Below are 26,354 nucleotides of genomic sequence, written 5' to 3'. Positions count from 1 at the left end.
AGAAATATTACCATCAATGGAATAATATATTGCACCAAACTTAACCAGGCAGCTGTTACACTGGAAGAAAATGGAACTTTCTACATGCATGTTGGTAGATAGGGCTATTAGCTTTCATATGTTTTACTGCATAATACTGTGTGCTTAATTCAAATTATCAGCAAGAGCTGTCAGATTTGTGCCCATTTATTCCTTTGGGTAGAGACTGTCCCATTTCTCTGCGGGTCGCTTCAAACACAGGGAATGTTGCATTAGTTTCCCTGCTGATAATGCTGCCGCATCTGTCCAGGTTTCTAAAAATCCTTTCAAAGTGCAATACCTGTTGCACTATGGAACTGTGGCTTTTTGACCAATATACCAGTTGCATTGAATTTCATTCAGATCAGTGGGTGTGTTGTTACACAATAGTGAACATCTTTGGACATCGCTACTCCCCCACATGAATACCTCCAGGGCCGTCTTAAGCGTATCTGGCGCCCTGGCGCCGTGGTGCGAAGATCCCTCCGGTGCCCCCACCCCATCCCATTTCTCAGCGCGGCTGTCTGGCGGGTGCAGCGCGAAGCGCGGCTGCCGCAGGCACAGCACCAGGGTAGCCCCACCCAGCCTTGCCTTAGAGCCGGCCCTGCATCCCTCTGTTCCCCCATGATTCACACATGAAAATGACAAAGAAGAACTGTATAATGGTATACTAACCAAAACTAGTCATCCCCCCTGTCTCCCCCCCCCCTTAATGTTGTTGCAAACAAAAAAAAATTCTCATGGAAGCAATGAACATGGAAATGAGCACTAAACTTCCATGAGATTCTGCAAGATTTCCAGAAGTGATTTTTATCATCATGCGACAACTCAGATATAATGCACAAATTAACAGTTAGGGAAATGTTGGGGAAACAGAATAAACTGTTGTGTAATTGCAGCTTGCATAGAATGTAATAGGCCATTGGTGGCAGATGATGCCCTATCACGTTAGAAGATTATCTGGTGACTGAACCCTTGCTGTTGTAGATGATATTAAAAGGTCCTTTAATAATACTGGGGGCAAAGCTGGCTTCTGGGTCTGTTGCAAGGTCTGGACTCACTGGTTCTCATTCCCAGGTTGGAAACCTTTGTATGAGAAGGCAGACTTCTTCAATGAACACTTCTCACAATTTGGGCATCATAGCAGAGTAGGACACATGGAGAAGGACTTCTTAACAATGATCTCAACCATGGTATTTTCAGCATCAAAGACAGATAGATTCAATGCCCTCAAATGTTTAAGATAAAAAAGGCAGTTATTGTTAGAAAGAGTCAACCTCATATGCAATAAACAAGATTTTGCCTTCAAAATGTACTTGCTTTCAAGAGACATTGGGTTGGCACCTGTAATTAAAAAGCCAGAAGAAAATTTTCTTTGCTGTCAGTGAAAAATGCATATTTTCCGCAATTGGGAAATGAACACCGAGAGCACTAATTGAAGTCCCTATCTTCTAGCAGACAGGTGTATTTACACAGCTCTAAGAGACCTTTTGCAAAAGTCCCAATTCAGGGATTGGAGAAAACATATGAGAACGTTCAATTTCACCTCCTAAAGCTGTTGGCTGGATGTAATAAATAATATTTGCTCATTAGGCAGAGGAGGACTTTGCATTGCTGTGTGATTTGATGCCAAGCTTCGGCGTAATGAAAGAGTGAGTATGTGCATTCTGTTTATAATATCTTCTATGCAAGTTCTCTTAGAAGAATTAGGTATGAACACATCATCAGGTTGTAGTTGCCTCTTTGAACTTTCTTCCAGGGCAGGACAAGATAGACCAAAATCTCTATCTTTATTGCTCAAAACTAACTGGCTGCCAGTGCCACAGCAACAAAACCAATTTAACATGGTCTGGAAAACATGCCTGCTGCAGTTTACAACCACTGTACTTTCCAAACTCTTTTCCAGGGCAGCCCCATGTAGAGAGCATTGCAGGCGTTTAACCTGAATGTAACCAAATTTCCCCCAGGGAAGCCCAACCTCTGCGTGCAACGGCACTTATAGACACAACAGCCCCAGACCATAGACCATCTACTAGGAGGTGAGCAAAAGTCCCCAGCACCATTTTCTGGGAACATCCAGCATATGGGACTGGAAAGACCTTAAAGCAGGGCCTCCAAGATCCATACCAGCCAGATGCCCCTAAATATTATTACCAAGAGGTCCAGCAGCATTAGCAGGGATACACTCCTTCTGTCTAGCTCCTAGGACTAGTCGTGCACCCAGGCAAACAAGTCTGTTTAGCCCTAAAACTCGACCTAAACAGACATAGGAAATGATGGAAATAATCAGCCCATAGCCCAGAGCTGAATTGTCCCTGCTTGCTCAAGCATAAAATACTTGGCAACTTTGACACTAGCTAACAGTTATCAAGGGTGGTGGGATCCAAATACAGTTCCCTCAGTTAGGGGCTAATAACCACATTATTTTGAATTGACATACTAAAGGAGCCGTGCAGTTTCCAGTGTTACTGACAGTCACAAATATCTGCCTCCTCCCAGGCAAGAACCAAAGCCACTGTCTGAAGGCAACAGTTCAAATTGTTGAACTGAAGGGAAACATTTGCTTAGGACTGTGGAAGAAAACTGCAGGATTTATGCATATTTTCTCACTTTCTCTCTTTTATATGATCTATGACAGAGATTCTAGGAATTGCTTTTATAACCTCGTTCCAGTTTTGAGCATTAATCACCTGTGCAAAAATAATCTTCAAGGCACCCCTAGGTTCATTTCAGCTTCAGATCACATTTTTTCCCATAAAGAATATTAAACTTGAAAGACCCCAAGGGAAAGTTCTGAAAAGGAGAAGGAAACCTAGCACACATGCTTTTTAAAGCCAAGCCATTAAAGGGGATTCTGTTCCTTCCAAGCAGGGCCGGCTCTAGGCCTGCCCCCGGTGGTGCGGGGCGTCGGGGCGCCAGGCCACCAGGGGCGCCGCTGTGCCCGCTGAGAGGCGCAGCTGAAGCTGCCCCAGGCGCGCCTCCACTGTTTAGCGGCTGGGTTTACGGCAGGCACCCGCCCGCCGTGCTGGGATTGCCCCCTGAGTTTGCTAAACAACAACAACAACAACAACAACAACCCAGAAGCTTTCTTATTAGGTATTACAGGACAAGACTTGCCAAAAGATCATAAGAAATTATTCATGTATGCCACAACAGCAGCCAGGATTTTGCTAGCCCAAAAATGGAAGCATACCAACGAAAGAAGAATGGCAAGGAAAACTTATGGAATATGCTGAAATGGCAAAGCTTACAAGGAAACTTAAGGACAGAGACAATAGAGAGTTTTTAAAAAGATTGGGAACCCTTTACAAATTACTTACAGAAATATTGTAAAAAAGTGGAGTCACTAGTAGGGTTTGAGTAAACACTTACAAAAGAAAACAAGCGTAAGAGTTAAGGAGCAATAATCGGAAAATAATTAAAATGTAAGGTGGGATTTGAAAAATATGGTATAAAAATGATGAGAATATGTAGTCAAAAGATTTTAAAATTAAGGTAAAATAAAATCAGCAGAAGAAGGGAATTCAAGGGAGGAGGGGGAATTTTGGATTTATACATATTTTTTCTTGTATTGATGATGATTATATGGAATATAAAAATATAAAAACCAATAAAAATCAACTTTTTTAAAAAAAAGATTGCCCCCCCCCCCGAGTTTCTCCAAAATGAGAAGTGACTGCTAGGTGATGGGGCACAAACTGATTTTGTATTCACTTTGTGTTTGAGCCCTTCAGATGGGCATTTGGTTTGTGGGTGCCAGGGATAGCACAGGCAGCTTTAACACCCCCACCCCCACCCCACCCCGGAGCAGACCTGAGGGAAGCCTGATTGCTCCGTCAGGCCCGCCTCTGGGAAGCCCTGCCCCCAGAGTCAGATCTCAAGCTTCGTGTGCAAGCTGAAACTCACATCCTAGCTGAGGATAGCCCCAAGGGGCCCAGCTCTCCCACGTAGGTGGCAGTGGGGGGGGGGGAGACTCTGGGCATCCCGCAATGCTGCCGCAACCCAAAAAGGGAGTAAGCAGGCTTCTGCAACATGTTGTCAAGGCAATAATAGGGCTTTATGGGAGGATTTGTACTTCACTGGCCACACATTACCCCAAGTTACTTGGAAGATTCCCAAACGTTATTGCACAGACTGGAAACAGAGCAGTATAACAGCTCCAATATCATCATGAGCACAAATAATAATAAATGCAAAATAAAAAGGACATCCAGTAGAGGAGCCTTATACAGTCATACCTCGGTTTAAGTACGCTTCGGTTTGAGTACTTTCAGTTTAAGTACTCCGCGGACCTGTGTGGAACGGATTGATCCACTTTCCATTACTTTCAATGGGAAAGTTTGCCTCAGGTTAAGTACGCTTCAGTTTAAGTACTCCGCAGGCTGTCTGGAACGGATTAATCCACTTTCCATTACTTTCAATGGGAAAGTTCGCTTCAGGTTAAGTACAGACTTCCAGAACCAATTACACTCATACTTCGGGTTAAGTACGCTTCAGGTTGAGTACTCCGCGGACCCGTCTGGAACGGATTAATCCACTTTCCAATACTTTCAATGAGAAAGTTCGCTTCAGGTTAAGTACGCTTCAGTTTAAGTACTCCGCAGGCTGTCTGGAACGGATTAATCCACTTTCCATTACTTTCAATGGGAAAGTTCGCTTCAGGTTAAGTATGCTTCAGGTTAAGTACAGACTTCCAGAACCAATTGTGTACTTAAACTGAGGTACCACTGTACTCTCTAATTTTTGATAAATGTAATTTATGCTCTCTAATTCAGCTGATTGCTCCTGCCAACCTAGCAGTTTGAAAGCACCTCAAAGTGCAAGTAGATAAATAGGTACCGCTCCGCCGGGAAGGTAAATGGCGTTTCCATGTGCTGCTCTGGTTCACCAGAAGTGGCTTAGTCATGCTGGCCACAGGACCTGGAAGCTGTACGCGGGCTCACTTGGCTAATAAAGCGAGATGAGTGTCGCAACCCCAGAGTCGGTCACGACTGGACCTAATGGTCAGGGGTCCCTTTACCTTTTAATTTAGCTGATATTCCTGCATTCCAGGCGATTGGGTCCCTTCCATATCTAAGATTCTATGATTCTATGAAATGTACTTCCTGCAAAGTTTTAGCATTTCATGAATGAACACTAAAGAGATGTTTAGTTCTTGCCATGAGTCAGATCAGCCCTTCATGGCATCTTCCTTAGAACAAAGGTATGAAACAAAACAAAAAAAATGCTGTGGAAATGTGTCAATAAGACCTCAGTATTTGGTTCAAGGTATGCAGTCAGATTTTAAAAATCAGTTAGGCTTGGGATCTCCATTTTCCAGTTAGCTGACCATCAGTCACAATGAAATCAAAGCATGGAGTCTATTAGAAATGTAATGCTCATAAAGGCAGGAAAACAGAAAGAAGCCATTAAATCTTGGAAGCAGGGCCATCTTAAGCATGCTTGATGCCCTGGCGCCGTGGTGCGACGGATTCCTCCGGCGCCCTCCCCCCCCCCGCCCCGTTTCCCAGCACGGCGGGCGGGTGCCTGCCGTAAACCCAGCCGCTAAACAGTGGAGGCGCGCCTGGGGCAGCTTCAGCTGCGCCTCTCAGCGGGCACAGCGGCGCCCCTGGTGGCCTGGCGCCCCGACGCCCCGCACCACCGGGGGCAGGCCTAGAGCCGGCCCTGCTTGGAAGGAACAGAATCCCCTTTAATGGCTTGGCTTTAAAAAGCAATACAAGCAAAAGATGCTGCTCATGATCAAGCATTTTCAATACTTCTTTTACTTTTACTTTTTATTTATATAAGTGTATATTGTATATGGTTTGGTCGGGAGTGCTCATTTCTTGTATATAGTTAGTTCTTGGGTCAAAGGAGAAATACTTGAAGAAGGAACCTCCTGTAGAGAGGAGGGGGCTTGGAGTCTGAGGAGGAAATAAGACTATACCATAGCTGCCAAGTTATCCCTTTTTTTAAGGGATTTTCCCTTATGCTGAATAGGCTTCCTCGCGAGAAAAGGGAAAACTTGGCAGCTATGCTATACTTAGATAAAATTGTTCCTGTTTGAGTTTACCTGAAGTGACTGGAGTCTGTTTCTAAGAAAGGCGGCTCCTCCTGAGCAACACCCCAAAAAAAAGATTCCTCTTAGGAAGCTAGAATGCTTTAATGACTTTAGCAGTTGCTTTTTTCATTTTTTTGTTTCACCACTATATCCAGGAAAAACTGCTCTTTAACGCTGAATCAGAACAGGTAAATAGTAGGTTATCATGGGCAAAACACAGGGGCAAGAAATATAAGTGCTTGGCTGCTTGGGCATGGAGCTTTAAAGCACACATCTGTGCTTAGAAATGCAGAACAAGAGAAAGTCTGGATGAGCCCAAGTACAATTTATTCTGTTCTTACTTTCTATGAATCCTAACATAATGCTCCTCTGTAACTACTATCTTTGAATTTGAACAAGGTTTTCTACGTGCTTCATCAGAATCTGAATACCCTTTTTTTACATGGCATGATGGTTTTCTTAGCCCAGAGCTAAGCATTTGATGATGAGGGCAGTTGTTAAGTTAATGACCCCATGTTATTTCATAGCGAGTCTTCTAAGCCAAGCCAGTAAATGGGAGAGAGGCAGGTAATGGTCCGAGCATACATTTTCCTGCCAAAGGGAGCCCTTTTCAAAGGGGACTCCCAACTGTACTTAACAAGAGCTCTCTAGTAAAAATCAAATTTGTACAACAGATTCTGAACTATTGATTTAGCAGAGTCATCATTCCTATTAATGGCATAGTACAAGGTTTCTTTCAGCATGCAGAGTGTGACTATCCTTGATTCTTTAAGCTCTGCTGGGATATACATATTTTCCACAAACGTGGTAGAATCCTAATAGTGTCTCACCAGTTCTATATCCTGATTCTTGAATGAAAGTTCAGACAAGGAGGCAAAATGATAGACAGTAGAGCAAGAAAACGTTTCAGCTAATTCCAGACACCCAAGTGGTGTGAAGACGAATAAATAAAGGATTTCTTGCTGTAAGACAGCCTTCATCAACCTGGTGTCTTCCTGATGTTTTAGACTACAACTCCATTGGATCCCAACTGACAGGGAAAGATAGGGAGCCGGGTGCATTGGCCCTCCCCTCTCCCCTCAGGCTCCCAGGGGCTCCCAGGGGCTCCGACCGTCCTGGCCCCCGACCGGGGGTTACGGACACTGCATCGAGCCCCTGTATTCCTGACCGGAAATTTCCCCAACACGCAGGCATTAACTTGAGGGGCCAACACAGTCAACAAGACCCCTCATACAACCAAAATAACCAATGCCTAACCGCCAATCTTACAAGTTGTGACTATTTGCCAAGCAGTAGGCAAAAACCAGATGGCACCAGCCAATCAGCCAAATGGAAAAATTCCTACCGGGCCCCTGCCAAGCAGACGACCCCATGATAGGCACAGCAAGGTCAACACAGAGGCCTAAACATAGGGAGGGAGCGAGGGTGATCTGAAGAACACAGCCAAGAGGAGGAACAAATCACGTGCTTGCCTTTTATACCCCTGGCTGTCCCACAGAAATTGAAACATGCTTTTCTCCCCAACAACAGACAGGGACCAATCAGAACGGTGGCCAACTCATAGCCCCCACCCCAGCAACTCAGGGTAGTTTGTTAGGCCCCCACCGCAACACGTGCTCTGCATGAAGGAGAACCCACATTATTTAGGGGGGACAGCCCCTCCTTGCCCCCCTTGGCTACACCCATGATGGGAGCCGTAGTTCAACAGCAACTGGAGAACACCAGATTGGGAAGCCTGCCATAGGATTTTATTCCAGTAAGGGTCTGCAACCAACGGGGAATTTAAATAGGCTGTGGTGAATAGATTCCTCACATGGTGATCTTCACTACAACTAGTCATGTAAATCCACACTGACCTGGAGCTGCAGTGTTTATTGTCCTTCAGTACAGCCTAGTTAATCTATCAAGCCAGAGATTTTGACGGTCACAACCCCATTGACTTCATTGATGCTATATCAGCAGAAAAATGTAGCCTGTAATAACATGGTTCAGCTGTTCCTTATGCTTTTCAAGATGCTAAAAATGTTGAGCACGATTGCATTTCACATTCCATTTCCAGACAAGGCTTTTTGTTGTTTGCTGCTGCTCATTTCACATTGCTGGCTTGTCAAAAATTTCATAGGTTTTAGCAAAGGCCCAACAAGGGGCTTCATAACTCTCATGAGTGATTCTTGAGTGATCTATGTATACTGTTAAGTTATGGTCAGGATCTATACAGAAAGACAAACTGAACACTTGCATCAGTTTGATCTCTCCACCGCTTCAGCTCGAGAGCATTGACAAAATGCCAGCTTCATCCCATGGCTAGCAGAAGTCTGAAGCTACATCATACATGGTGAGAATTTGCTACATCTTGTTTTTCAGACGTAGTAGCGAAAGTCATTAAGCACCAGAGGACATGAGAAAGGAAAGGTCAGTCAGGATTTACAACAAGGCTAGGTAAGTAAGCAGCAAAAAGATTGGCTAATCTCTTTTGTTTCGCCAATGGTTTTATCATTGTTACCCTTGCCTTGAACAAGAGCTTTTATGGTTCCATATTCTTTTATCATATTGTCATTTTTTCTTATGATCTATCTGTCAGGAGTATGTGTGTGGGAGGGATGGCTGAGAAAAAAATCCTAGACTGATTTTCCTCAGCTCTCATTCATCATATAGGAAGCAATCAAGACCAATTTTTTCAGCAGGGGGCTGGTCCACTGTCCCTCAGACCTTGTGGGGGGCCGGACTATATTTTGAAAAAAAAATATATGAACGAATTCCTATGCCCCACAAATAACTCAGAGATGCATTTTAAATAAAAGGACACATTCTACTCATGTAAAAACATGCTGATTCCCAGACCGTCCATGGGCTGGATTTAGAAGGCAATTGGGCCGCATCCGGCCCCCAGGCCTTAGTTTGGGAACCCCTGGTCCTGATGCTACACAGTGTGTAATATATGCGAAGGTCCCCACTGTGGAAAGACGTGTGGATCCAGAATTGGCCTCCACAGTCACTTACGGACCGTATTCGTGGAAGACAATCTTACTAAGCCATGAGTGATCACCATAGAAGAAGATGCCAAGATTCAAGCCTATTTTCCAGGTGTTACCCAGGAACATGTGCTAAGTAAAAGAAGAAGACCACTGTGCTAGATTAGTGAAGAACTCATGACAACTTCAGTGTGAATGGAAGACTAACTGCAGGTCTGGCAGAAACTGAAATTGGAGAGAATGTGATCAAAGCTCGCCAACAGAAACTTAACAGGCAGCGTCAAAGCATCCCAGAAGGAATTAACAGTTGATCTTCTAGCAGCAGAGATCAAACCCAGTCGGCTGGAACTAAGCACTCTTTATAGCTGTGGAAAGAAACTGTAGACAAACAGGCCTATTTATTCCAAAGTGACTGATTTTGAATGTCAGCCTGTTCAGATATCCAAACCGAGATGCCTTAAAGTGTCCCAACAGGCAGGCAGTGCAAATCATCTCCACAATGAAAATCAGCCCTCTAAGGTACCGACGAAGAGCACTAATCAGTTCAGATCTATACTACCAGGAAAACATTATAAATTACAAGGGGCTGACAGATGTCATTGATCAGAAAGAAGCCCATGAAATCAAGCATGCAGAAGCTTTTACTGAAAGTTGGAAGGAAGAGAGAAAGGACATTACACTGGAGAGAGTTTGGGGCAGTTCATAAAACGGATTTAAATGGGAAACTGGTGGGAATTCCCATTGGTGTTTTTACATTTAGCATTTATGTAAGTGGTGAGGAAGTGATGTATGGAAGTGAGAGCTGGACCATAAAGAAGGCTGATCGCCGAAGAATTGATGCTTTTGAATTATGGTGCTGGAGGAGACTCTTCAGAGTCCCATGGACTGCAAGAAGATCAAACCTATCCATTCTTAAGGAAATCAGCCCTGAGTGCTCCCTGGAAGGACAGATCGTGAAGCTGAGGCTCCAATACTTTGGCCACCTCATGAGAAGAGAAGAATCCTTGGAAAAGACCCTGATGTTGGGAAAGATTGAGGGCACTAGGAGAAGGGGACGTCAGAGGACAAGATGGCTGGACAGTGTTCTCGAGGCTACGAACATGAGTTTGACCAAACTGCGGGAGGCAGTGCAAGACAGGAGTGCCTGGCGTGCTGTGGTCCATGGGGTCACGAAGAGTCGGACACGACTAAACGACTAAACAACAACAAGTGGTGAGGAGATGCAATTGGATAGAAACATATACACCATGTCATCATGGGAAATGGGAAATGTTGGTGGATTTTTGAGTTGTTTCGTTTCTCTGATTCCCATGGGCACATCATTTTATATGTTGAACAGATTTCCTGCTTATATTTGATGCTATTACTTTATCTCATTAGGAGTGATAACAATGACAGCTGCATATAGGTATCAGTGCAGAAATCCAAGACTTTAATATATGGATTGCTTACAAAAGAAAATAAATATTTGGAGGGGGAAAATAAAATCCATTTTTAGAATGTTTCGAAGTGTCTAGAAACTATTGCTGTGGCAATAGTTGCTCAAGCACCAGAAGTTTCTGCTACAAATACTTTTTCTCCCATTACTTGGCCATTTGGAGCTCCTTAGCAATTTTGAAGAGTGTGTTCAGCATATTCAGTGACACTGAGCTTTGTTTAAAGTGCGTATTTTACATTTACAAAGAAAGGGAATCTGAGTTCCTATCAGTATTCCTAAAATGATAATTCAGAGAATTGTCAGCACACATTTTCTAGCTGTAAAAATGTTCACTATGCCTTGTATGGGTTATAAAGCCCATTATTTGGTTTATACACCATCACTTGTGGTCCAGTTTTCCTGTTTTATCTTTTTTAAAAGTAATGTATCCATGATGCCAATTGTGGTGGTAGCGTATGAAGAAGAGAACTGTAACGATCGATGATCTGAGCAGATAGACTCCATAAATGACTCGGTGTGTGTGTGTGTGTGTGTGTTTATTAAAATATTATCACCCTTATTTTTTTGCTGTTTTTCATGTTTTTATACTAAAACAATAATCACTTCAATAATCCGGCAGTGCCAGTCCCCACCCCCCAAAAGAAGACAAAAGAAAGAAATAGAAACAGACACTGGGAGAGGAAGAGATAGCACTATATAAAACTGTAATGTAGCCTTGTGCTACAATCTTCACATTACATACACCAAACCAAAGGATCCTTGGCTGGGTAGTCCATGATATTGATCACCCCAAGATTTGACAGTAAAGAGCTAATATTGAAGAACATTTCTGCAAGGACCTACACATCAAATCCTCCTAACCACTGATCGCACACCTTCAAAATCTCAAGAACTTTAAGGGGAAATGACACTCAGTTAGCAATATAGCTGAGTTTTATGAGATGCACATTCCAAAACATGAAAATTATAAATGATGGCGATATCTTTTAATAATACAGTTCGGTATTAGCATCTCAGTATCGCAAACACGATCAGGTCGAGAAATAGTGGCTTGCTGTATTGTAACCCAATGTCAATATCTACATAGTTAAGATAGGAAGGGAAAGTACAACCATTGTATTATTATGTCCTTGTTACAGAAGGTGTCTGAAATTATTAGATAGTGGCTTACAGCAACTCTGTAATGAAAGCTTCCAATTGTTACACAACCTTTATTGGTCAAACAGAGCATCACAGATAGAGAATATGAGTGCTATACAATACAAAAGAACATAAGAAGAGTCTGTGAGGTCAGGCCAATAGCCCTTCTAGTCCAGCATCCTGTTCTCACAGGGCCAACTAGATGCATGTAGGAAACCTGCAGGCAGGACCCGAGCACAGTAGCACTTCCCTGAGATGTGGTTTCCAGCAACTGGTGTTCAGAAGCATCACTGCCTCTGAGCATGAAGGCAGAGCATAGCTATCATGGCTAGAAGCACAGTACAATATGTTATCAAGATGCTGGTGGACAATAAAACTATTGAATACATTACACAGGTATTTCAAGTGACTTTGCAGTGGTACCTCGGGTTAAGAACTTAATTCGTTCCAGAGGTCCGTTCTTAACCTGAAACGGTTCTTAACCTGAGGCATGCTTTCGCTAATGGGGCCTCCCGCTGCCTCTGCACCGCTGGTGCACGATCGATTTCCATTCTTATCCTGGGGCAACCACTTCCTGGTTAGCGGAGTTTGTAACCCAAAGCATCTGTAACCCGAGGTACCACTGTATTTGGCTACATGACCACATGTCTAAATCACACAGCAGAGATGCCATCTTACGCCCAGTGGCAGAGCTTCATGCTCTGGCACCGGGGTGGAGAGCAGGCAGGGGCGTGGCGGGCATGCATCCTGGGGGCATGGTGCACATCCCAGGGGCATGGCACGCCACCTGCAAGGGCATGGAGCCCAGCACCGGGGGGGCAGCCGTGATGGCACCCCACCGGGATAATGGTGCTGGGGCGGTGCGCTCCCCCACCCCCTCTTCCTCCGCCAGTGCTTACACTCAATATTGAAGGGGCCCAGTGTCACACAACACGCAGTGTGTGCCTGTGATGTCATGCACATCGTGAGGGGGAGGCTGAGCGCCGAGGCCAGCACTGCACAGCTTCAGTGTCAGTGGCTTCTCCTTTTCTCACACTCAGGAGGAGCCAGACACTGATGCTATGCCATGCTCGGCTCCTCATTCAGTCTCTTCCACCTCCACAGCATTGTGGAGGCTCAGTCCCCCTGCCAATAAATATTGAGGGAGCTGAAGACACCTCTGCCCCATGAGTTGGTGCCTAAGTCACATGGTCCTATTAAAACTTAGGAATAATCTTTTTTGGGGGGGAGGCTTTTGATGGCAACAAGTCGTAACAGCTATATATTACCTCCTGGATCAGAAACAGGATATCTCTGAATATCATTTGCTGTGTTATTGATTGCCCCTTTGTCTTGCCTGTGAGCAACTTTAGGATGCTGGACTTGACAGGCTAGATAGGCCTTTGGTTTGATCCAGCAGCGCTTGTCTTATATTTTTAATAGCTTAAATGTTAGAATAGATTTTGGAAATTCAAGAAAAAGAAATGTCCACCCTCCTTCAGAATATTCTCATACATTTTCTTTCCCCACCCACCCCAAGACTTTTCTGGAGTATCAGGTGTAGCCACAGCTGGGGTGGTATGTTCGACAGTGCACAGTGATGCTTGAAAGAGGATATTACTCCTTCTCTTTTATTTTGCTTCCAGAGATTCCAGCAAGTAGCATCAATACTCATTTGCCACGAGTTGGGAAGTCCAGTGGGAAAAAAATAAAATCACTAACCAGTTGAAAACAAGGGGAGGCCTGATTATTTTCATAACAGGCTCTAAGTGTCAACAGTGCATTCTGCAGTATGGCTTTGCTATTATAAATGACTTGTTTTGCAAGTTGTCTGCTAATAAATTATTTTCCGTTGGCATCCTTAAATCCCCAAAGTCTTGGTTTCTGCCTCTGCTGCCATTATCGTATTATCCAGCTGCAAAGACAGGTGAGAAAATGCTTCTAAAGCAGAATCTATTGCTTGTCTCAGCTGGTAATACCTTCTACTGCTGCAGACACTGAGCGCTTCCCTCCATTTCTGGCTATAACCTCCCTGGTCACTTGGAGACTTTAATCATGCCTGGAGCTCAGGATATTCAGATCTGCAGCTCTGGCATTTCCTAGCTGCAGGTGTTGCCACAGTAACCACTACCCTTTATGCCTCACTTTGCATAAACATGTATCAGCACAACCTAATCTTGTCTGCTTATTGTTCTAAGAGGAGGTCAATTATCATACTTGACAATGGGATTAGATTTGATGCATTGTATGCATGCATGGCATACACATAGATGCACACGAATGTGTTCTCATAACGTAGCAAAAACAGAATGTGCTGCAGAGCATTTGTTTAGAATAATGGAAGACATTCCAAACTGATTCATAAAGTGTGAATGTGGAAGGAATCAGCAATTTTCATGTTAGCATTTAAACCTTAAAGCATTGGTAGTTGTTGATGCCAAGGTTAGGACAGTTCTTGCTGGCATCCATCTGTCTCAGGAGACAATGGAGGAGTGTGCACTAATTTTATCAGGAACATCTCTGTCTCTCTATCTCTGTCTCGTGTTTGTGGTCCTTCCCCCCCCCCCCCAGCTCTATGCTGTGCTGTCCAAAAGTGTCCTGCTCCTTCAAAAGTCTTCATCCTTTCTCCTTTCCAGCTCCATCTGCTTGAAACTATCCCATCACCTATCTTAATGTATTCAAATTCTTCCAAAGAAGACCCACCACTTTTTCCATGGGGCCTTTTGTACAACCCCCTAGACCCCATGCTCTTCCATAACTCAGCTTGTAACTAAATATTCCTTGATTTCATCTACCACCACTTCCCACCTGCTGCTTCAGATCGTAGATTGTAAGCATATTGTGGAAGAGATCTTCCCTCTTGTAGTCTCACATACCGTGCGCACTGATTGTGATATATATATTCTTTTTTACATACAGTATTCAAATATGATAGTAGTATAACACCCTATACTACTGCAAGACATGCAGAGGCCTGGATTTTAATTGCCCAATGGCAGCAGTGCATATACATTTAAGGACAATGTTCATGCAGAAAAAGCTAATTAACATCAAACACTAATTAGTCCCTCAGTATTTAGCATCAGCAGCTGTCTTAGATGCCATATGCTAATTAGCTTAGCATTAGTAACTTCAGAAATAATTGTCTCCATTGCTCTGTGTCATAGCATTTTTTTTAATTGTACTTTGGAGAGCATCGACTATAAATGGTAGCAAGCATTACATTGCATTGCTTGAGGTTTAATGAGCAATTTAACTGCAACTTAAATGCAATGGACAAAGAAATGCTGCCAAACTCAAAGACACTATATTTTAGAGTAACAGGTTCTGGGAATTCAATATGGCAACATTGCAAAGGATCAGCTGTACAAACTGGGAACAGCTATGAAATAATAGTATTTATTCACCATTTTAGGAATCATGAATGTTCATAATTCTATGTGCATCATAGCAAGAAGAGAAAATCTTCTTTTGGTTTGCTCTGATCAATGAGCATTGTTTGTTTGTTTGTTTGTGGCATTTCCAACTCATCTTTCTCAGGACAGGGACTGTTAAAATGACAACAAATATCAATAAAAATTTAAATAACACAGATACACATTTTCAAATAATCATTTAAATATTCAGCAACAAAGCACTACTAGTAAAGCAAGAGATAAACAATTGCCACTGATTGATTCATTCTAATTGCCATCCCCTCCCAAAGTCTCCCAAGATTAAGAGTGTACTCAGTTGTTTTGCTTTGTTTAGCTTTATCAATAGAATAATTCCTTCTTTAAAATATAATATTGGGCCTAGAGTTATACCATCTCATTGCTTATAACTTTATGAAATTCTAAGACAGGCATAGGCAACCTTGGCTCTCCAGATGTTTTGGAACTACAACTCCCATGATCCCTGACCACTGGGCCTGTTAGCTAGGGATCATGGGAGTTGTAGTTCCAAAACATCTGGAGAGCCAAGGTTGCCTATGCCTGTTCTAAGATGTGCATCAACATATGATGTTGCATTCTATCAAGTCCTACTATTGATCAGTCTACCACAGCACTGCCCGCTGACTGGTTACATCAGTCTTTCCCAACCCTGCCTTGATATGCCAGGAACTAAATGTGGGACTTTCTGCATACAGTACAAAGAATTTGCTCCACCAGTGCTTCAGTCTTTCTTAAGCAACTTGCCTATAGAACTGTTGGTAGGTTCCCTGAAGAACTCAACTGATAATAGGTAAGTACTTAATTGCTTTACCCACCACCATTTCATTTTTCTCCAATCCTTAATTAACTGGTGTCTGTTGGTGGGATGATGCTCACTACAAACTGAGTAACAGATGGGGGAAAGTGTAGAAGAGTCCTTAATGCACTTCAGCAAACTTTATTTCTTTTTAAAAGATATTTATTAAAGATTTTTTCAAACAACAAAAAACATACAAAAATACAAAACACAATAAGAAAATACAAAATACAAAAGATACAAAAAATGCAAAAAAATTTTTTACTTAAAAACCTTGTTTCTAATCTATTGACTTCCTCTCCCACCTCCTGCTGCACTTTTTTATATTTCATATTTAGTAAGTTCTGAATCTTATATAAATTCTAAACTTGCTTCAATATTATCATTTTACTACCTCTATTATATCTTATCCTTTAAACACTCAATCTATATCTTACTTCTTAACTAAAATATCCTTATCTTCTAACAATACATACCTCCTTGTATCTCCCTCACTATCATTAAGTCAATCTATTACGTGCTTATTTTTCAAATAAATTTTAAATTTCTTCCAATCTTCTTCCGCTGCTTCTTCGCTCCGATCCCGGAGTCTCCCCGTCAGCTCAGACAGTTCCATATATTCTATCAACTTCTTCTGCCATTCATCCACAGTTGGTAATTCTTCATTCTTCCAATTCTTTGCCAATAATATTCTTGCTGCTGTTGTGGCATACAAAAAGAAAACAACATCTTTCTTGGGGATATCATCCCCCGTTATCCCAAGTAAAACAGCCTCTGGTTTCTTAACGCTTCAGCAAACTTTCCTCTTTCCATTCCCAGAGATAGACCCTGAGCTTTGCAGCTCAGGTGTCCAAGGCATAGCTGCCAAGTTATCCCTTTTTTACAGGGATTTTCCCTTATGCTGAATAGGCTTCCTGGCGAGAAAAGGGAAAACTTGGCAGCTATGGTCCAAGGTGAATCATCAATTTGCCTAAAGACTGAAATGGGGAACAGCCAGCCTTTCCTTGTCACATTTTCCAGAAAGAAACCTCCTGCCTAATGAAACCTCCTATGCATATTACACTCATATATTTAATTGTGTGCATAGATTTTTGTGGTGCTGACCTTCTATGTCAGGCAGAGTGGTGTTTGTGAGTGTTCTTCCTTTCATTCTACAAATCATCTCTGCAGCCTTCCCAGTTATCCACGCTTCAGCTAAACCGCAGGTGAAGACATCATAAGGTAAGTTCTCCATGGAGGTTTTTTTTTCAGGAAGCATGAGAAACCAGGGGAGCTGCAGAGTACTAGAGAAATGAAATGTTTACTGGAAAAAAGACCCCTTCATCCCCCTTGGCCAATTGATAACACCAACTCAGAACCCATGTTTATCCAAATTTTCAAGAAATTTTACTTTCAAAGGCATTGTTCCTTGGAATACCAGTTGCTCTGGTATACCATTCTGCTCTTTTGCTCATGTCCAGCTTTCAGGCCGCTCACAGGCATCTGCTCAGTCTCTGTGAGAATAGGATGCTGGTGTAGATGGGCCATCATCTTGATCCAACAGACTTGCCTTTACGTTCTTAATGCGTCCTGAAAATGAGGCACACAAATAGAAGCCCTTTTCGCAGAGCAAGAAGGTTTGCAAGAAGTTGGATGGCAGGTTTTGGCACATAACTAGTAGTTAACAGTACAATCCTGCATGTGTCTGCTCAGACATAGCCCCCACTGAGTTGGATAATACCAGGCAAGTGAGTACAGGATTGCAGCTTTCAAAGGAAAAGGTGGTCATATATCCTGGGTGAATTTTCTGCATATGTGCAGGTTTCTCTCTGTACTGGCACAGCCATAAATAGCTAGATATATAGAAACAAACTGAAACCAACACAGTATTGTTTAATAACAGCTTTGTTTTGGAGCCATCTTGAAATAACCAAAGCTTCAACCATTGGTGCTTGGGGTCCAATGTGATGCTGCTTTAGACAGCCAGCTGCTCATTCTGTTGGATATAATGATTCCAAATGCTACTCTTTCTGTTGGACATAATGATTTCAAAAGCTTGATAATGTAAAAGAAGAAAAAGAACCCCTTACTGGGGGCAGGGGTGGGGAGTTCTATTTATTCAGACCTCAAGGCATTTTCTTCCAGTTGTTAAAACTTAACTGTGGACTAACAAGGTGATTTATGCTTTTGGACTGTAGTTTATTCCTTAACAAAACTCTAATGCAATTGTTGTTGGAGGGGGGGGGCTGTTTTTAGTTGCCACAACAGGCCCTGGGGCTTTCTGATAAAGCTTTTAACTGTAAGCATTTTATCTTCACTCTTTATCAAGATTTCACAACAGGAGTTAATATATTATTTTTGTAGCAGATTTAGATGCATAATATATCTCCTGTTTTTATATTGAAGCAATTTCTTCTTTTCTCCACAGCCAGCTTGATTGTGCCTTCTTTCACATGTCACAATGATACATTTGTCTTGGTTCTTAAAACAGCAGTGCATTTCTTTTGGATTTGAATGAATATATATATGAAATAATGTATGGCATCAATATCCATATTTTGACTATTTGCAATCCTTTAGGGGTGATCAAATTCTTCTATCACTTAATACATTTTTTTCAAGGTCCCTATTTTCCCAAACATTTCATGTGTCAAAATATTCTGCATTTGTGCCTCAGAGAAGATATGGGAATGATGGTCAAGATGGGGATTGTGTGAGGGGCAAGGCAGAGAGGCTCTCCCAGGGTCAGAGGCTGGGGGAAGAGGGGGAAACTCCCAGATGAGAGCTGGGAGGACTCACTTTTCTGTTTGTGGAATAAAGATTAAGATTAAATTTTGATAGAGGACTTTGTAATTTCCTTTTCTTCTTTTCATTATTTTCTTCTTTATTCTCTCCCTTTCCTCATCTTTTTTCTATTTTTCTTTAGTGTGATTTTTATTGTATCTTATGTGGAAAACTTTCAATAAAGTTGATTTTAAAGAAAAAAAGACAGAAAGTTGGGAGTTGCACCAAAGAGCAACGTTTTTGTTTTTACTCCCATTTCTGCCCAATGTTTAGATAGTGGGGCAGTTGGCACAGGTGGCAGTGTTAGGGTAGGGAAGGACTTCCCATTTTGCCTCAAGCAGCAAAATAGGATGAGCCACCCCTGACTAAATGGCTCCCACTGTAGTCATCAAATGCAGCATCTAAGGAGGCCATGACTTATACACCCTTGTAACGCAAGCACTGAGTTCAACTGGAATTCGGGGAGTGTAGAATGATAAAAGAATGGAATGAGGGAAATCCACCCATCCATATTTAAGAGTTGTTTCCTGGCAACCATGCAAAGAAACATTAAAGAAGTTAGAAGTTCTCCTTATAGGCCAAAAATGCAGGGCCAGCTCTACCATTAGGCAGAGTGAGGACAGTTGGCTGCTTTAGGTAGCAGATGCTAGGTAGCAGGAAACAGCAGTGAGGGGAAACAACTTCACGTGTAATGGAATTGCCAGCACTGAAGGAGGATTCACTTGCCAGTTCAGTCAGCTTTTATACATGGGTTGGCGAGAACACATGCACATGGACCTCATACCAATGACAAACTTAGTTGGTCTCTACGGTGCTACTGGAAGGAATTTTTTTTATTTTGTTTTGACTACGGCAGACCAACATGGCTACCTACCTGTAACTAGCACCATCTTGTAGTTTGCCTCAGAAAAATGTATTGTGCCAGCCCTGTGAAACCTCCTAACATCGGTAGGTGCATATGAGCAGACAGAGTCGTAGCTCCATGGGGCATTTGGGTAAGACCGATAAAGCACCTTGCAAATTGGCTTCTACCTTGGATGTGCAAAATATATATATATAACACTATGGATGGATTGTCTTGTATTCTAAAACACAGATAAATCTCAATAAGTTTCCATCAACTGCATTATAACAGGCTTTTCATTTGGAGCAAGAAAGGAATGGCCAGGTAGCTCATACTGTCTATAATGCAGACAACAAACTGTAAGTGGGAGTTTATAAAGGAAATAAATGCAAAGCATGTTAATATCCTGACAGTGGTGATCATTTCAATCACTCTCCTGGGAGAGGTTATAATTTATGTTCTTAATTAAAAACATCTCCTTTTGCTGCACCGTGTCCCAGGAGAAATGAAATGATGTTGTACTAAATAAATACTGTGCTCCGGCTGCTTAGTTTGCACACCTTATATTCATAAGGACCTTCTATTTCCAGCAAGATGAGTTTGGAACAAAGCCCTGAGAGTTCATCATCAGTACAGACGTCTCAAATCCATGGTCACAAACCTGTACTGCTCTCATTCTAGGCATTTACAGAATCCTGTTATTTTGGGGGCTGTGTGTATTTATTTATTTTTTTGCATTTAATTCTGTTGCCATCACATCTCTACTGGATCACCTGCTAATTATATAGACAACACTACAGGAAAATTCCAATTCACGCTGTGTGCATTTCAAGTCATGGAACAGTTATTACCTGTATTTTGCACACGAGCAAATGTATTTCATAATTTGGGAGCAGCCACTGAGATGACTCTTGTTAAGACAGCCCAGTTAATATGCTAAAGGGTACCTATCTATTTGTCTACTACCATTATCATTGGTTATGATATTGAGTCAATTTTTGGAATGTGTAGAACATTCCATAGAAAGCATTTCATCTTAAATCTCCTTATTGGGCAGCATCATGGACATGTTCATTGACTATTCAACGATTTAGCCTGATTGGTTCTGGTCTCTGGTGTACTTCATTTACCAGTACTTATGGCTACTTGCTTCACATAGAGGCCCCACCCTAGACGTTTTGCACATCGATTCTTTTTTCACAGCCTCACTGTAATGTAAAGAATGCATCTGGAGTCAGGATCTGAAACCAACTAGTTAGAACAGGGGTCAGCAAACTTTTTCAGCAGGGGGCCGGTCCACTGTCCTTCAGACCTGGGGGGGGGGGACTACATTTTGGAGGTGGAAAAATGAATGAATTCCTATGCCCCACAAATAACCCAGAGATGCATTTTAAATAAAAACACACATTCTACTCATGTAAAAACACACTGATTCCTGGACCGTCCGCAGACCAGTTTTAGAAGGTGATTGGGCTGGATCCGGCCCCCAGGCCTTAGTTTGCCTACCCTTGAGTTAGAACAAAGTGCAGTTTCCTGAGTTCAAACATAACACAGAAATGTGGAAGTGAAAGGTTTCACTCTCCTTGTCTGACATGCAAAGAACAGAAGGGAGTGGGGAAACAAAAACCCAGGGCTTACTATAGTTTGTTCCAAATCACCTAAATTATTATTCTAAGAGTTTATGAATACATTAAACAAATCTTATTTTTGAGCTAAATAAAACTGTACAAAGAATGTACAGTTGCACATTCTTCTTGGTGTTACTTACAATATAGAACATCAAATGAGCCATTTGGGAATCCTTCAGCTCTGTTGTTAGCTCTACTTTATGTGAAACTTTTACATTTAAGTGTGTGTCTTCTTTTAAAATAAAAAAAAGCACAGCCTGTTCGACAGGAAAGTACGAGATTATAAAATTGCAGTTCCATCATCTGAGCAGTGAGCAGGAAGGCAGACTGTGGAAGTAAAATGCTTCCTTCTGGTTTCATAATCAATCGACCTTTGAATTTCCTGGTCTGCAATTCTGGGCTTTTAAATGCAGATATTGTTGCCGTTGCCACTAACCTGATACTACTGTTTAGCAAGCACATCTTGAGAATGTAGTTACAGGAGAAAGTATCCTCTAGCAAAGGCCAAGTTAATAGATCATTGGGCCACATACATTAGCTAAAGCAGCAGGATTCCATTTTGCTGCTGCTGCTGGGACTGTAAATAAAAGCCCTTCAAAGGGGGAAATGTAAAAGTCCAAATTAATGGCTATACTGTGGCTGCGCTCATCCCCAGTCATTCTGCTCTACTCTTTCATTACGGCTTGGACTTACAGAAAGTCCCAGTGGCAGTGAATTGTGTGTGTACAAGCTAAACTACTAAATTCAGCCAAGCTGAGACTTTCCATATTAAAGGTAGGTGAATAAAAGCACAGGAGATTTTGGTTCTCTTCCCAATTCCCCCACAGGTTCTTCGCAGCGAATTTATAAGCTTGTAAAACTTATCAGTATCCTTGAGTCTCACCAAGGTGTGGAGATGTGTGGTGCTGGATTCTGTGGTGATGACTGCAGTTTCAACACCAGTCCTGAGCCTTAAAATAAACCAGTGAGAAGCAACTGCAATTATTTATTTAAAAGTATTATTATAGAAAACGGATTCAGAAGTGGATCTAATCAATAAGGGCCAGCCTGATAGTATTTTAACATTATATGAGACAGAGCAAGGGGCAGGAAAGTGACTTCCAGAATATAAAACTTATTGTCTGATGCCCCCCAAGTATTTGCCTACCATCGGGTTAACAAAATATTTCTAGCTCTGGGTAGTTCTTAGTGTTCTATATATTCACCATATAGCTCATCCTATCTTATTTATTCATAACAACTGCTTTATGCTGGCTTTTCTACCTGGTGAGGGTCCTAAACACAGTTTACAACATAACTATAACTCTATCTAATCTAGTTACAGGTAGGTAGCCGTGTTGGTCTGAGTCGAAACAAAATTTAAAAATTCCTTCAGTAGCACCTTAAAGACCAACTAAGTTTTTATTTTGGTATGAGCTTTCGTGTACACGCACACTTCTTCATCTATGTTGTTGTTTAGTCATTTAGTCGTGTCTGACTCTTCTTGACCCCATGGACCTTAGCACGCCAGACATTCCTGTCTTCCACTGCCTCCCGCAGTTTGGTCAAACTCATGTTGGTAGCTTCAAGAACACTGTCCAACCATCTCATCCTCTGTCGTCCCCTTCTCCTTGTGCCCTCAATCTTTCCCAACATCAGGGTCTTTTCCAGGGACTCTTCTCTTCTCATGAGGTGGCCAAAGTATTGGAGCCTCAGCTTCAAGATCTGTCCTTCCAGTGAGCATGGGTCAGGACAGGGTGGGGGTGATCACAGGGATAAGCCGGGGGGGGAAGGGGTGGGATACATCATGGATCGGCACAGGGTGGGGAAAATCACAGGGATGAGCCACAGCAACACGTGGCAGGGCCAGCTAGTATATTAAAAAATCCTTAACCACCAATTTAAGAAATGGTTGAGAAAGTTCCACAATGGGAGCACTGCCACTAAACAGGCCTTGCCCATTTTGCATTCAGATCCTCCTTACGGACTTCCCATAGGCATCTGGTTGGCCACTATGAGAACAGGGTGCTGGTGTCAGGGGCTGGACTGAGGAAGAATGGTGGGAGCTGCTGTCCCCTTCTCCTGAACCTTTCCAAGAACAGGAGGACAGTATAGATTTAGAACAGTGGTTTGCAGAAGGGCATAGTTCAGAGGCTGCAGAGGGGAGAAGTTGGGAAATATCCGGAGATGATCAGCAGGAAGAAGAAACACCAGTGAGAGACAGCTGACAGACTCAGTGTCTTTGGAAAGCATTCCTGAGCCCCCCTCTCCCAGGACTGGGTATGCATTGAGAGTAGTAGAACAGAGAGCTCAGAGGCAGAAAGCTTAGATTAGCTGATGCAGGGGTGGCGTAGAATAGGAGAGATGTAGCGAGTTGGACTTTACCTGGAGCAATGCCAATATCCTAGTTAGACTGCATTCCTTCGTCTCTGTGCATAGTGAATAAATTCCTTGGGAAGAACTGGGGTTTTTTTTGTTTCTTTGCTTCTTGGCTGCCACTGTGGGAGGGATCAGATTCACTAAGCCTGACAGCTGGACTAGATGGGTCTTTGGCCTGGTCCAGCTTTTTTTTAAAAAAAAAAACTAAAACAGATGCCCTGGAAAAAAGGGACACCCTCTTTTTTCTCATGAGGCAACAGTCATCAAAATGACCACTGTGACCTCACACAATTCGGGCTACACTTTTGGGGGGCATGGTGCCCAAAATGTGTGTTTTGTGGTGCCGTGCAAGTTTGGGGCAGCAATCTTGCACAGCACCCCAAAACATACACCTTTTGGCACACAGGAAGCGCACCACCTTCACTGGTTCTGATTTAAATGAGAGGTAGAGCTGGGTATCATCCGTGTTTCCTTCCAGAAACTGGAACTGCAAGTTTCAGAATCCTTAGCAGGAGACCTTCTTGGTGAGAAAGTATTGTGAGACATCAGATTCCCACTGGAGATCCTTGCACTTGTATAAATAACAATCCATGGCAGAAAAAGATGCTTCTGTCACTGCTGCATATACCTTCCCTGCCACCAATATAGGTTTCATAACCTCGAGGAAGAGAAGCGCCTCAAGGCTTTGGGTGTATTCACTTGAAATGTGCTCAATGCCCCAGCCCTTTGTAGGGCGATTGTTGAGATATTCATTCATTGAGTCTCACTGCATGATATTCAGCTAAGTTATATTCAGAATAGACTCTCTAAAATGAAAATGAAGTTTAGTCCATTGATTTCAAGTGGTCTATGCTATTCAGTTTATATGCTGGATATCATCCTCTGACTTTAATCAGTCAGAATTGTAAAAAAAAAAAAATCTTGAAATTTTGCCTGCCACAGTTTTGCTTCTTTATAACTGGATAAGTTAAAAAATGCTGCCTTTCAGTTTTCTGCTTTGATAAGAAAACAATGACACAAGAGGGATAGCAGAAGCAGCCATTAGGGGAGTACATAAAAACAGGTTATTTACTCTTTACCTTAAGTTCCATTTCAGAAAGTTCTCTAAAGTGGCTATGATTTATCTCAGTGTGTGTTTAATTGGCATTGCCCTGTTTTACACGGTCATTAATGCATAAAACGTGAACAACAGAAATTAGTGCTATTGATTTACAGGTCCCCGTTCACTCATCACAGCTTTTGGTACTAAATAAATTTCTTCAAGAAACTTGCCTATGAATTTATTTTATAATCAGAGGCATCCCCACGTAATCTTACATTCATGAGAGAAATCTGCTGTAGGATTGTTTGTCTGCTCTAAAAATCTTGAATATATCGCATGCCTGGTCAAGCCCCCTTTGGAAATGTAACAGAACCATCTATATGTTCCCTCTCCCTGATAAATATTGGTTCTTTCTTTCCCAAGACCTTTGCTTCTTGAGGTAAAGGACAAGATGGTACTCATTTCTCTTTTTTTATAACCATTTTGTTTATATACAATTAAATTCAAATAGATACATAGATGGACAGTGTGCCCCTCCCCATTCCATGTGCAGAAACTTACTCCAGCACAGATTATTGCATGGCATCCTCCACTGCACCAAGAAGGATTTATTATGAGTCATAAACACCCCTGGGATATGGACAGGACAGAATGATATCTCCTCCCTGTCTCTCCCAGCCCAGAAGGACTCAGTTCTGTTTTCCATAGCAAAGAAGACCCCTTCCAAGTGTCCCAATTTTTCAGCGACAGTCCTGGAATTATGAAAGCCACCTTGGCTTCTGATCTGATCCCAGAATGTCCCCAATTTTCCCTGCCAGTGCTGCTGCTGCTGAGCTTGGGGACGAGGATGAGCCAGAGCTTGTCCTGAGCTGTAGTGGCCTCTCCACACCCTCCATGGCCTGTCTCCTCCTTGGACAGCTCATAGTGACTGTTGGAGTGCAGGCAAGGAAGAGGAGGTGATGCCACCACCAAGGCCCAGCCCCATGTGATGCACTGGCTCTGAAGGATGGGTAGAGGACAAGCTGCCCTGGGTGGGAAGAAATGGGGAGCAGAGTGGAGCACAAGGAGAAATGTCCCTATTTTCATTTTACGAATGTTGGAGGGTAGGGAAGACACCTGACAGCAAGACATGCTAACAATGAATCTTTGTCCAGTTTTTAAGTTCTGACTCTGCAGAGTAGCTCTCAGGAGTGTACTGTAACATTAGAACAAGGAGAGAGGCTATGATATAGATCCGGGATGTCCAACAGGTCGATTGCGATCTACCGCTCGATCTCTTTGAGGTTTTGGTCGATCGCTGGCCCCCTTCTGTCCCTGCCCCCTCGCCCTGCCCCGCCCTCCATTGTTGGAGAATGGAAGACGGAGTTTATAACCCGAGGCTGTTTTTCCCCCAGCGATCCTTTGGTGAGTTGCTGTTATTTTGACCCCAAAATAATATAAAAATGTTGTGCCCCCCTAAAGCTAAGCAACCTCTGCCTCCCAAACCCCCTAAAACAGGGCTTTTCTCCTCCCCCAAAAAGTTCAACAACTTTGACCTGAACCCCTAAAACACGGGGGTAGATCACTGCCAGTTTTTTAAATTCTGTGAGTAGATCGCAGTCTCTTGGAAGTTGGCCACCCCCGATATAGATAGTTTAACCTATACTAGGGCTATGTCCTTTCTCGCTTCAATTGCCAACGCTGACTATCCCCACAAAACACCAACTACCTCCCCAAACCCACCCCTTTCCCCTTACAACTTATCAAAGTCTTAGAACTTGCAAAACCACACCCTCTCCTTAAAGCTGTTGCTCCGTGGTTGGCCTGAGCTGCCCACCTCTGTCATAATTCCCCCCTTCTCCTCACCCTCCAATGCCACTGGTCCAGAAGCTCCCAGAAGTCTGTCATCACAACTGCCATTTA

Source organism: Zootoca vivipara, chromosome 8, assembly GCF_963506605.1.
Source record: "Zootoca vivipara chromosome 8, rZooViv1.1, whole genome shotgun sequence".
Lineage (NCBI taxonomy): Eukaryota > Metazoa > Chordata > Lepidosauria > Squamata > Lacertidae > Zootoca > Zootoca vivipara.
Note: the sequence above shows the minus strand (reverse complement) of the source record.